Raw genomic sequence first — 14,116 nt, forward strand, 5'->3', positions numbered from 1 at the left:
ATTTTTACATACATAATCTTTATTACAATTCATAATTTCATTATAATTCCAAATTATATACTAAATATTTTTCAAATTCTTGCCGGAGATTCGAACTTAGAACCTCCAGCGTGTGAGTCGAGAACGCTATTATGTGAGCTAATCCCGCCACTTCTTGTAATTTTTATAGAGCATCTTCTTGTAATTATATAAAGACTATTTTCTTGTAAGTATTATATTACTATCATCATGTCTTGTAAATTAGTCATCTCAGACATTTTCTGTCAATTTAGAATTAATCTTACTACTTTTTTAATTAATCCTCGCTAGCTACTACTACTTTTTGATTCAAAATTTTCTAAATTTTGTATGTATTTAATATTTGTTACAGATTGTACAAGTATTTTCAAATCATGTTTTTATATTCCAAATGAGGAAGTAATTCAAATCAACTTCCAAATCGTACAAAATCAGATTGATATCGAAGTATAATAAGCATCTCCTTGAATCCCAGAATTTTTCCTTGATCAAGAATTACTTCTTGATTCAAAAATTTCTATTTACTTAATATTTGTTGCATAGAAAAAGAGTTTGTAAATTATGTTTTTATGTTCCAAATCATCCAGAATCAGATTGATATCATTATCAGCCAATCCACAAAAGTTTGTCCTTTCTTCAAATATTTTTGTATATTATTTTATATAAATATTAAATATTTTAATTATATGTACAGGTATCAGTTTGCTAATTTTTTTTGTTAAATAATAGTTTTTACAACTGTCCCAAAACGGACAATAAGTAAAATATTTACTAAAAAACTAACTGAAGTCGTTAGAAAAATTCAAATCACCAGATCATTTGCCAATAATTAGTCAGAGGTCTTATCTATGGAATTTGATGATTAATTTAGAAGAAACTTTCTTTTCAATCTGGCCCTGGTAGAGATATTTCAATGTTTTCTGACGAGCAAGTTTGGGTGATCCCCGAGACGGCTTTTGTACTTGTGTTAGGAATTGCTTATTTCATCCTTGGCTGGGTCAGTTAGCTAGTCAAGCTAAATCATCCAGAATCAAATTGATATCATTATCAGCCAATCCACAAAAGTTTGTCCCTTCTTCAATTATTTTTATATATTATTTTATATAAATAATAAATATTTTAATTATATATACATATATCACTTAGCTATTTTTTTTTTATTAATTACTAGTTTTTACAACTGTCCCGAAACGGACTAGTTAGAAAAATTCAAATCATCTGTTCATTTGCCAGTAATTAGTCAAAGGTCTTATCTATGGAATTTGATGATTAATTTAGAAAAAAGTCCTTTTCAATCTGGCCCTGGTAGAAATTTTTCAAAATTTTCTGGCCAAGTTTGGGTGATCTTCGAGACGGCTTTTGTACTTGTGTTAGGGATTGCTTATTTCATAGATAGGGAATGGCTTATTTCATCCTTGGCTGAGTCAGTTAGCTAGTGTTAGTTAATTTCCACACGTATTAAGAATAAATAATCAGTTATTTAAGAACTAGTTTATTTTTAATCGTAATTGTATTTATTTCACAATTTGCAAAATATGGTCAAAAATAATTTAGAGACTAAATTTACTAAATAATTGTGCTCGTCATTTTCAAAAACTTTTATAAGTTCACATATTCATAAAATTTTTGAATTTTTCTCTGCCTTTTCATAGAGTTCTTTACGTAACTAAGTCATTGTTAATTTATTCACATAATTAATTTCACAGTTGCAAAGTTCATAATATCATATATAATAAATAAGTACGTACTTGCTTATTGAAGAAGTTATATTCATCAACATATATTAAATGGTAATTATCAATGTTTATATTCACAATATAATTATTTTTTATTCACAATACAATGTACAAATGTTTATTTTTAAACCCAAAAACTAAAAAAAAAATGTTTTTAAACTAAATATTTTGTGCCGGCCGACGTTTAACGTCAGTGAATTACTAACACGCCGTGTAAACAACTTGATGATTTGTCACAAATTGTGTTTAAGCACAAGTAAATTTTAACTAATTGTCCTTTATATACCACCACACATTATTTTTAAGACTTTGCTATATTTATTTATTATCAATTTAATTTAGTTCCGTTCGTTTGTTTATATGCTATTATTTATTTATTATTATTTCTTCCGACCGAAACGTCCGCCTCCCACGACTCCCGACTGAAAACTGAAAACGAAATCGCTCGAGGGTGTGACGAGACCTACGCCGTATATTTCCGTCTCACTTCGTGCCCATCGCGCAACTTGTTCGGCGCATGCTTTTTCTACCACGTGCTATTGTTACATTAAATGATTTCGGTTAAGTGGTTTGCTCATGTATTTTTGATAGCTTGTATTTGCGGCAGATAAATGGTCCAGGTTTTTGACAAATTAATTGTTAAGGGTTGTATTTATGACAAATGGTGTGAATGAAACTAAAACTATTGTAGAAAATCAACAATAAAACAACAGCGATGTACGGCAGGAATGAATAATGGAACAATAAATGGGCAAATTTAAATTCAAAATCGACAAAGTAATATTCACTTGACTCTCACTATCTTCTATGTATATAAAACTAAGTCGGGTTTTCCTTCCTGACGAAATAACTCCAGAACGCACGAACCGATTTCGACAATTTTGCATTCGTTGGAAAGGTCTCGGGCTCCGCAAGGTTTATAGCTAAGAAAATTAGTGGTGCATGGCATCTTGCCTTAATGCAAGCTGCTGGAACTTCACGCACCGTAATTAAAAATTCGAGTAATGACATTAGTGAGAATTATCAGAATTATGCTTGGTATAAGTCAACGAGCAATTCTTGCCGCAAAGAATAATTATGTACACGCACTAAATTTCACCATTCAATCAAAAATTGCTGGCGATTTGGTGACATACCAATGATTCCGACTGGTCTTCCGTTTGACTTCAAACGATTGCAATTTCCAGTTCGCCTTGCGTTCGCAATGACAATTAACAAGTCACAAGGCCAATTGTTTAGTATTTGCAAGATAAATTTAGAAAATCATTGTTTTTCACATGGGCCAGTTATACTTTGCCTTTTCACGAGTTGGAAAACCATCTGCTTTGTTTGTGTTAACGTCAGACCAAAAAACAAAAAATGTGGTTTACCAAAGAGCACTTCAATGAAACGGATAATTTGCGGATTCACTTTCATTTATTTAGAGAAGTTCAACTAAAAAACACTTCATTTTTGTAATCGAAATAAATTCATTACTGTTGTGTAATAAAATCAATTTTTTCCTTTTCAAATATAAAACAAACAAAAAATTTCTTCGTCTTTCTCACGAAACCGAGTTCGTCGGGTTTGCTAGTACAAATATAAAAATGATTCGGACTTGAAAAATTGTCAAGAATAAGATATTAGTACAAGAACAATGTTAATAAAAATAACCTTCAATATTTGAAAATTTAAAAAATAATATGATCAAGAGCTTGAAAAAAATAATAAAGATCGAACAATATCTTCAAAAAGACATAGCTGATATTAGTAATATTTATTTCAAATTATCTTATATATGAAAATGGAGCTTGGTATTATGTTAGGTATGCTAAACCCCTAAAATATGATTTGGCCAGTTTTAGTCTTGAAAAATTCGTGCTAATCCAGAGGTAATGGATTAATCTAATGTTAGAATATTATTTCAAAACCACATAAGAACTTTACATTTTTAGTTTGAATTTTCTTATAGAAGCGTAATTGAAATAAAGCAATGAAAGGCGGCTCATACGTCAAATGTCAAATGGTTTTGACAATTATCAAATGTATGTACTAGAATAATATTCCTTGAGTTACTAATAAATTTACTGATTATTTAACTTATTAGTTAGTAAATGCTTCATTAGCAATTGCTAATTAAATGAAATTGGAACATGAAAAATCGACATTTGTCACAGTACTAAATTTAATTAGTTTACATTCTAACTTTGGTTGGTAACGTATGGATTATTATTTAAAATTGTAAAGAAACCCATTGGAAATTATGATACTTCTAACACTTTTCAATTGTGACATTGGTTAAAATATCATATAATAGATAATAATCAAAAATAAACTATAATAACCTGAAATGATAACGTAAGTATTGATAGACGCCCATCAACCTTTATCCAAATCCTCTCTGTTTTTGCTTCAGGTTTGGGACCCTTAAATTTCTTATATTAATATTAGGTTGAATAAAAGAAACCAATTAGTTTCTGGTTATATTCCGTATTGGTTTTCTATTATCTATTAACGAAAATATTAATTTGTATAAGTGCAAATAACGTGATATATTGATTAGAATTTCTTCGAGAAAGCTGCAGAACGTATGCCATTCATCCACATTCGGGAGATGAAATACCTACTACATTTCTCTTTATATCATTTTATATCATTAATAGTAGTGTAGAAAATGAGATATTTCATAATTTAATATATCATACGAATAAATAGAAAAAAAATATTTACGCTTGATATGCACGATTGATTTTTATTATATGATCTCATATTTCTTAAAAATCTAATCTATTCTTTTTTTTAAATATGTCGGCACAATCACAATTTAGCATAAAGCACAATTTTAAGAAGAAAGAATGAAAACCTTTCATGTAGGCAGATTTTCATCGAATAAAATATTACAATCTTTCTATTCAAATATCGCAGTGTAAATAGAAATATGCATATGATATAAAATGTTTCTACTTTTAGTCAAAGGAATGTAATAAAATGCATGTCGAATTGAATTACTTGTCGAGTTCCGTACAAAACCCTTTTACTAGAGAACAAAGATACTTTTAAAGTACAAACTGTGTCGGAGCAAGAACAGCAGTTTTTAATATTAAGAAAGGGTTTTTAGTAACTTGTTAAAGAAGTTTTTTATTATGCATGAAAACAGTTTTATACAAAACGGTATCGCTGGCTAAAGTTTTATATTTTAGTAAAAAATAGTATTCTACAAATATGCATTTAATTATGAAAGGCTCTACGTTACATTGTTTACTATTTTAGTATCCAAAATACTAACAATTTTATTTTAACTCAGCAGGAATCAAAACTATAAGATTCTACTTGTTCCATAAGCCGTTTCGTGAAGGGCAACACATGGGTTAACCATTTCTCCTATTTGTGGCGATTATACTAGACATAATAATATTTATATATTAATGAAATATTTTTATGTTCATCGTAAAACTGCAAATTGCATAAAAGCGTTGCAAATAAAATTAATACAAAACAAATTGTTTTATTATATTTTCATGATAGTGTAATTTATTGTAATAAATTTGAAAAATTAATAATTTGAATTTTGTATAAGGTGTACTAAATAAATAATAGCGCTGCAAGACAAATTGCTGGTACTTCTCGTACTGAGAACTAGATTAATAAAAAAAACTTTGGGAAACATTGAAAAAAAGAGATTTTTGAAAAATTTGGAAATTTTTGAATAATTTGATTCTTTTTATTTTCTAATTATTTTTGTATTTGTTTTTTTTTTGAAAATTTTGAACATTTTTTTAAGCAATCGCGCTGCATAGCTGATTTGGAGATGAAATATCAAAGCGCGTAAGCGCCACGTAGTCGTCTTTAACGTGTAAACATAGGTACGAAACCCATATAAATGTACACAAAATTTGTACTTATCATTATAATTTTTATAAAATATCTGATAATACGATGTACATACGTCTAATGTTCATTTTTGACCACACTATTTTTTACTCTTTTTTACTGGATCTCTGGACACGCTAGGCCTGCCTTTATAAAAATTTTACCAGTTGTTCATTTCGTCAATACAAGTAAAATGTTTTTTGAAATATTTAAATCGGACGCTCCGTTATCTCAAAAACCTGATATACCATTTGGCACTTTTTGCCCCGTATCTCCGAAACGACTAGACTTGCCTTTGCCAAAAACTAATCAGCACGTCTTCTTATTAGTAGGAATCGAATGCTTTCTGAATTATTCAAATCGGTTGATCCGTGTTCACGAAATCGTCGACAAAATATTGTATCCGCACACACATACATACATCCATTTTTTCTAAGGTATGCCAAAATGTTCAGAAATCTCTAAACGTAAAGATATATAAAAATTTTCATTTTCGATTTTTTGCGATTGCTATAACACCCTACGGGAAGTTAAAAATGATAAAATTGTAAAAGGATTTTTTTAAATGATATTATTGCAGAATTGTTATGATTTTGCACGTGCGACCCCGTAACAAAGCACTATTTTAATGACATAATAAATTGAAGCCCCGCTGTCAAATACTGTATTCAAAATATTGTGGAGAGCAATTTAGAAGATACTCATACATAAAAATGCGATAAAAAATATTGATTCGCAAACAGCAGATGGTCATAAATTGAATATTTATTTCAGTCATAAATGTATCTATAGTGCATATATTTTGTACATATTGACGACTTTTAAAGCACATTTTTACAGATTATATATAAAATATTTTTCACAGAATATCGGCAATAGAAACGTAAAAATTGGAAAAGGATCAAGAGTTATAAAATACGTGCATTTATGTAAAACAAACGCAAACTGTACACGTATGTGATAAGAGGAATTGTAAAATATATACCGAATATGGTTAGAACAGTAAAGTTTAATAATTACCAAACATAATTTCATGTCTAATATTGAATACATCGATTAACCGGCAGATTGTACTACATATCGGCATCGGCTATGCAAAAATGCTATCTATCTCTAAAATGTAATTTACTAATTACTAAAATTTATAAAGCAGGGAATTTTAATCAGCAATATTAATGTATTTAAATTGATTTGAAAATCCAAACATTTATTTTAATTCCACATTAATAAATGTGGATAACTTATCAATTTTGGTTCAATTGATTCTGTCTATATATTTATATGTGTAAAAACCATGACAATATAAAGCAAAAGCATCAATATTTTTCACTTCTGTTGCCATTCTCATATTTTCCAAGTCAAATATAATAAATGATCACAAAGTAAATAGTGGTTTCTGATAATAGTTATTTTGAAGTTCGGATTTGAGCAGAAGTACATATAGCAATTTGTCATGAAACGCAAAATATTAAACAAAATAACAATGAGAAATTGTAATGAAACTGTTAAAGCAATTTTTTTGGTAAATAAATACAACTTACCAACATTCATAGTCCATAAATAATCTATAACCCATTTACATAAACTACATTGTAATATGATTTTACTAAATCATAAATCTTACATTCAGTCTTATGTATCACATTATTAAATAAATAAATCTTTTCAAATAAACAAACTAACACTGATTTGCAAACATAATTCAATATTTCTGCGAAAAAAAAATATTTTGACAATAACCTCCTTTATTAAATATGAAAAAGATCATGTAAAGCAATACCCTGTTAAAACTCTTTATTTTAATGCAAAAGCTAATTAAATCGCCAGTAGTTTTATAAAGACATATTTCATGGTTTCCTACTTTTTTCATTGCCTTAAGAAGAAGCACTTGCTTACGATGCTCAATAGGTTTCAAGAGCTCAGATTTAATGACATAGCCTTCACACTGTGGTGCTCAAAAATAGAATTGAGTAAAAAATAATTTTAATAATTTTAAAAACTAAAAACTAAAAATAATATGTATAAAATAATAATATCAATATAAAATTATGTTAATTATCATTCGCTATTCATAATAAATATTATTCTACTAAATAATTATTATTGTAGTGAAATAATATTCTAAAACCCATCTTTTATTAAATTCTGTACTGTTCTAGCTATTATTTCTTTATATTAGATATTAAGATGTTTGGGAGTTAATTTCTTTGTTTTCCTGCTACCTAAATAGTATTACCATACTACGGTTTGAGTATCAAAAAAGACCATAAGTTAGCTTTTATATAAAATAGCATTTGAATACTGTTTAGTAATTAGTATTGTGTTTATCAGATTTAGTGTTTATTATAAGAGGGCTGTTTTAAAATTTCCTGGACAGTAAGCCAATGTAAATGTAAAAAGTGATGCACCACATTGAGATATCATTAAGCAAAATAAAATTCTTTTCCAGAAAACACATTTTATTTCTGCGCGTTGTCCTTGTCATTTTAGTACTCCATTTAATTTAATTTCTTAATATCTTTAGAACGTTTTAAAGTGTCCTATGATCTGACATGTTTAATTCTGGGCAACAGTGCTGTTAGAACGCAATATATCTATTGTCCTAGACTTAATAAAATATATCTTTTATTTATTATGTCAACCCCTCGGCTCTATTTTCATTTGGAAGCATTTTGTAACATATATTTAAGTAAAACCTACATTATTACTTCTTGACATCGGGCTGTTCGAGAACTCGGATTCTATGATTGAAAGACCTAGCTCTTACCACAAAGCCATGGCAAAACCCATACAATCTTAAATATAGAATTATATACGCAGTAAATGATCAAAGAAAATTCAAGCACTTCAATATTGTAGTAATCTTGTATATATTCGAGTCTGGGACATAAAAACATTTGAGTGTCGCAGTATGTAGGAAATTCGAGTCGCGCAGTTAAGCTTAAATCATGAGAATTTTCTACGTTAGCAAACAACATTGACGATGACTATAATAAGAATAGATTCCCTTAGTATAAGAATATGGCTCGTTTATTCTCTATGTAGGTCAAAGAAATGAAGCCGAGGGCTAAATTAAATGAATATGTCATATGCTACGTACAAAAATCGGCCAATTTGTAACAGCTTGTATTCGAGAATATGTCCGCGTTATCGGAAATAGTGAGACAGCAGGAGAGAAACAGCAGTTAATTATATTTTACGAGGACGTTGAATAATACGTGAAAATACACTGGCACAAACATTTTTGCTGGTTAGTAATTATACGTGCTGCATTTTGAGCGAGCAAGTTGAGGCATTAAAATGATTCGCCACAAAAACGAGTTCAGCACAAATGCAGCTGCAGGAACTTTTATTTATACCATGTTTTCCATGGTATTATAATGTTCCGTTTCTTCTCATAGAATATTTAATGACTATGCACTCAACTATTTTATGTTTTGTTATTTGATGCAACATGATTTAAGTGTGCATAGGTATAATTTTCATTAAAAATATCATTTCTATGATACTGTTTTTCAATACCGCAATAAGTACAATTCGAACTAAATAAAAGAATATTAGTCAATATTCATAAAGATGTATTAGCAATACGCCAGCACCGGATTTGAAAGAATTGAACAATCACTTGAGAAGTGATTCACTTCCCAAGTGTATGAATAAATCATAAAGACAGAACAGTAATTGTAAAATAAGTTATAAAAGTATTTACTGATGTTTTAAAATACATAATTAATGATACAATAGAATCATATTGTATTTTTCAAAATATATCAATGAATGAATAAATAAAATTCAAAATATATTGATAATGCAGAAGGCTCAGTATTAGAGAATATACATTTACTGTAAGCATAGTAAAAAAGTCTAATTGAATTAAATTTTTCAAAGTAAGTTTTTACAAGAACACCTAACAGTAGCCATTACGAGATAAAATATAGCATCAGATGCATTTTCTACGTTTAATGTATGTTTGGCTAGATAGATAATAGCATGTAGCATAAGGGGATACAAGTACTCGTTATTATTATTTATACTTATTTATGTATGATTATTATACTTATATTTTAAAGAATATAAAAAATTATAAAATTTTATAATTATTTGCAATATTCTAGAACTAAGTAATATGTTTTAAAATCATTTACTATTTTAATTCTTCTTACGTTTTATAAAAAGTCTCCCCTAATCTCGCAAACAAGCGTTGCACGAACTGATAAAATGTCATTCAAGTCCTGGAATTGTTGAGTTTGGGTTGTTAAGATCGATTGGATGATTGCAGGACTTTTCTTAAATTGAATTCAGAGACTCGTGAAACGCCTGATTTTTGTTGGTATTTGAGCACAATAGAGCATTCCGTAACAATTGGTTCCGGTCATTAATAGCCTTAGAGCGATAAAGCGCGCCCCATACAATCACGGTTTTCTTTAACCAGAGTTCGTAATTCAGGCCGTTATCAATTATAATTACATTTTTCCCGAAAGAAACATTTGTAAAAATCAATGTATAACGAGTGGGAGTACCTACCATGTTTTAATATCATTTCTTGCAGCCACTCATCAAAACAATAAAAAAGACTGATTTAAAAAAGAAATGTGTAATTGCATTTTGTTTATCAGAAATATTCTCATGCAAAATGGTTAAATAATTAATGTAATTGCTAACTAATGAATACAAGGTGCAAAGACTACAATATTTTCATAAAAAAATTACCATACGAATGTGTATGTATATACTGACAAGAATACGGTGGAGCGATCTCGTATATTTATGTAAATTACAAATAGGGGAAATAGAGACTGTGTCATTCTTTTACAAACTTTTCCTTTAGTTATAATTTAACGCAATTTCATTGTATTTGGTTTGATGAGATCATAAAATATTTGAATTTGGTATCTCTATATAATATTGAAAAAAATTAAAAATAAAGTAAAATAGACAACAACATACTGTAGACACCATCTCATGATTTATGGTGTACATACCTTTTAGTTTATGCAGCATTTTTCTTTCAAAATACATACCATATACTTGAAAAATAAATAGAAACATAAAAAATATACTCTTATATTAAATTTTATGATCAATGACTTTTAATGGTGATTTTAGAGTACAATTATATGTATATAGAATTTTTTCAATACCTGTTTTGAAAAATAAAATAACCTAAGCATGAAAAACATTGAAATTGTCAATAAGTTATAATGCGCTCGTAACAACATGTTTTTATGTTATCTATAAAAAAGATATACATATGTGTATCACAGAAGGAAGCTGTATCAAATGAGATATGACCGTCGAAGCATAAAATCCATCAAATAACTTCCGAAACGATCAAACGCTCGTACACAAAAAATCGTGATATCCTGTCAAATATTTCAAACGTGTTATGTAAATTTAGATTGCATTTTGTAACAATGTGAAACACTCTCTACATATTCAACTTGAGCAATAGCTGTGATGCAGTTATATTTAATCCAATTCAACATTGCAAGCTTAAAATTCAATAGTTTATGAAGGAGGAAACATCTCATATCCTCGAAACATACGAAATATTTACAAATAAACAATTTTGAGAAAAAATAGGATATCAGGAAATTAGATCCGAAAAATAAACTCCTATATATGTCTATACATATATATATATATATATACAAATGTATATGTGTATGAAGAAATGTGTGTGGTTATCTGCATTTTATTCGCATTTTCTAAAGTAGATTAAACATAAAATTTGGGAAAAGAAAATGAATTGCATTGTATAATTCTATAAATGATAACTTATGGAATATTATACGCGAAATACGCTCTCCTTAGGTACGTTCTTCAGTCATAAAAGTATTTATCGTATATAAAAAACCAGCGTTGTCAACGGTAATTGTGAACAGGGTAGAACTGAAAGAATAATTTTAAACGCGAAGCAATAAATCCAATTAACTTTGAAAAGTTATATAATAATTTGAATTGCAAATAGCCAAATAAACTTTGGTCAAATTATAATTGATATGATGAAGGTGAGAGATTCTAATTTTTATCATTGTCCATACCTATAATATATATATATATATATATATATATATATATATATATATATATATCTTTCAATTAAAAATATTTTAATTTTCCTACATAAGACAAAACCACTTCCTACTTAATAGCATAACATAGTGTTTAACAACTTTGATTTATGGTTATTATATTATTTTTGCTACTTATTTCAATTCATATAAATTGCAGTTCAATATAAACGATAAAAATCGTCAAATAATGCAACTTTTGTTAATCACACTCAAAGACTTTACGTAACAGTATGTAGTGTGGTATATGATTATATTAGATTAGTCAAAGATTGGAATTTTTTTTTTAATAATAATAATTTCGTATATAGCTTGAGATAAGGATAGGTAGCATCTGCTCGCCAACTTTGATATACTGATTTTTAATATCCGATCTTTATGTTGAAAATCTAAATGCGTTCTATTTTCACATAATATACGAATAAATGTATTTTATTCGATAGATTTTGTTCTATTAACAACAGATTTTAGATTATCATCGAAGTTTTTAAACCAAGTTTTGTTACTGCTCATTTATTGCGGTTCAGAGTTTGTACAGATTTTCTTTAAACTCTGAAAATTATTTGAAGGTATTCTACCAATTTGTTAATACATCACTTTTCTATAAATGTATTAAACCCGTCGGTAGTATATTTCTTTTCCTCCATTGTAGATGTACGTGCTTCTTTCGCTAAACTATTTGAGAGACTCAACCGTGAGAATTTAATATTTAATATTTTTTAAGAAATAGAAACTGAGAAAAATTATATAAATATAAATATGAAGCAGTTCGTCATAAAACACAAAGAGCATGTCTTTGAATTATCTAAATAAATACCAAAATAAATATTCGATGCCACATTTTTTCATGCGGCTCAATACTTTAATTCGAAATATAATGAAACAAAAAAATGCTTTTAAAGAGGAAAACAAACATTTACGCGCATTGATTTCATGAATCAATCATGTTAATGGAAAAAGATACTATATAAAAAGTGAGAATAATTCAAAACTCTGCTTTTAGAATGAAACAAATTTCTCAATGTGAATTAGGCAAAATAAAATGATATCATTTTGTATTCGTATAATGAAATCATTCTCTTTGCCTAATGCCATTCTTAAAAACAATAATATTTTATTTCTTTTACTAAATTAAAATAAACTCTGAAACAAATCACTAACTCTATTTACAAGCATGTGAAATATAAACAGATTATCATCGTGCATTATGCCTAATACAAATTGTATCGTTGATTTTGTTCAAATGTAACATTTTTTTATCGATTGACAGAAATCTAGAGGTAGTGTAAGGTAGCTCAAGTTTCACTACCGCCTATTTATTTATTTATTTATTTTATTAATAAGCAAGCCGTAACCAATAATAATAAATATTAGTTCAGGCTTTTGTCAAGTCGTACCACGATTCTATATTGTTCAAATTACATAATTTGGTAAAATTTAAGCTTTGTAAGACTTTTGTGTCAATAATATGATCCTATTTTGTTTCTTACTAAGCTTCACACATGTTAGATATTTGCTAATTGTTTAGGTAATTTTAAATGGTAAATTTGTTTAAATTATGTCAGTAGTTTTGATCTTAGAAGACCTTTCGCGCCAATGCAAAATTCCTTAGTACCAGTTTAATAAAGAGCGGTTTATGGATTTCTCTGTTAAATGCAAAGAAATGTTGGTTAAAAACAATTTTACAAATTTTTTCTCAAATTGTAAAACCCCAAAGATTTCCTCTTTTGATTCACAAATTCACTAAATGTTATAGCATTATTTTCTTATGGGGTACGACTTGAGCAACCTTACCCTACATCTATATCGCTATTTTAATTTTAGATAGACAAATATTCATATCATTACTCTATAAATCTTATTTAAAAATTATGTTTTAAAAATTAATATAATCCTCTTCAAATTAATATAGCGATAATTATCGCTATAATGAAATCTTATTTCTGTAAGCGTCAAGCAAGTTGAAGTCTAGTGGAAATTTGAAATGTGATCCTTCCTGCTGGCTTTTAGTTTCTATGTATTCGAATTTTATAACTTTTGCGAAAGTTTGGAAGCAAGCGCCGCCGTAAAGAAACTCGGAGTAAAAGTTTATTATGTTCCCTCTGATGCGGATCTTGATTTTGCCAGGCGATATCGGGCTGTACGAAATTACATTTGCATCCGAGCGACCGTGCAGTTGGTTTTATGGCTCAATAATGCCACTAACGCTACTCCATAACTTTATCGGGCCTCCATTTATAGAACAAAAAACAAGGACATTAAATCCAATTATTTGCTTACATCTTAGCGCAGCGGTTCGGGGGTGCACTGTTAACCCATATTAGCCAGACGTACTATAAATAGTACAGCCACTTTGATAGTGCATTAAAACTCATTTATGTATTCTTTATTATATCTTTTGTTACTTTTAACAATATATGAATGGAAATATGTATATAT

The sequence above is a fragment of the Ctenocephalides felis genome, unplaced genomic scaffold (genome assembly GCF_003426905.1).
Source record: "Ctenocephalides felis isolate EL2017-DRISC unplaced genomic scaffold, ASM342690v1 CF-g0.4_SCAFFOLD_03571, whole genome shotgun sequence".
NCBI classification, from domain to species: domain Eukaryota; kingdom Metazoa; phylum Arthropoda; class Insecta; order Siphonaptera; family Pulicidae; genus Ctenocephalides; species Ctenocephalides felis.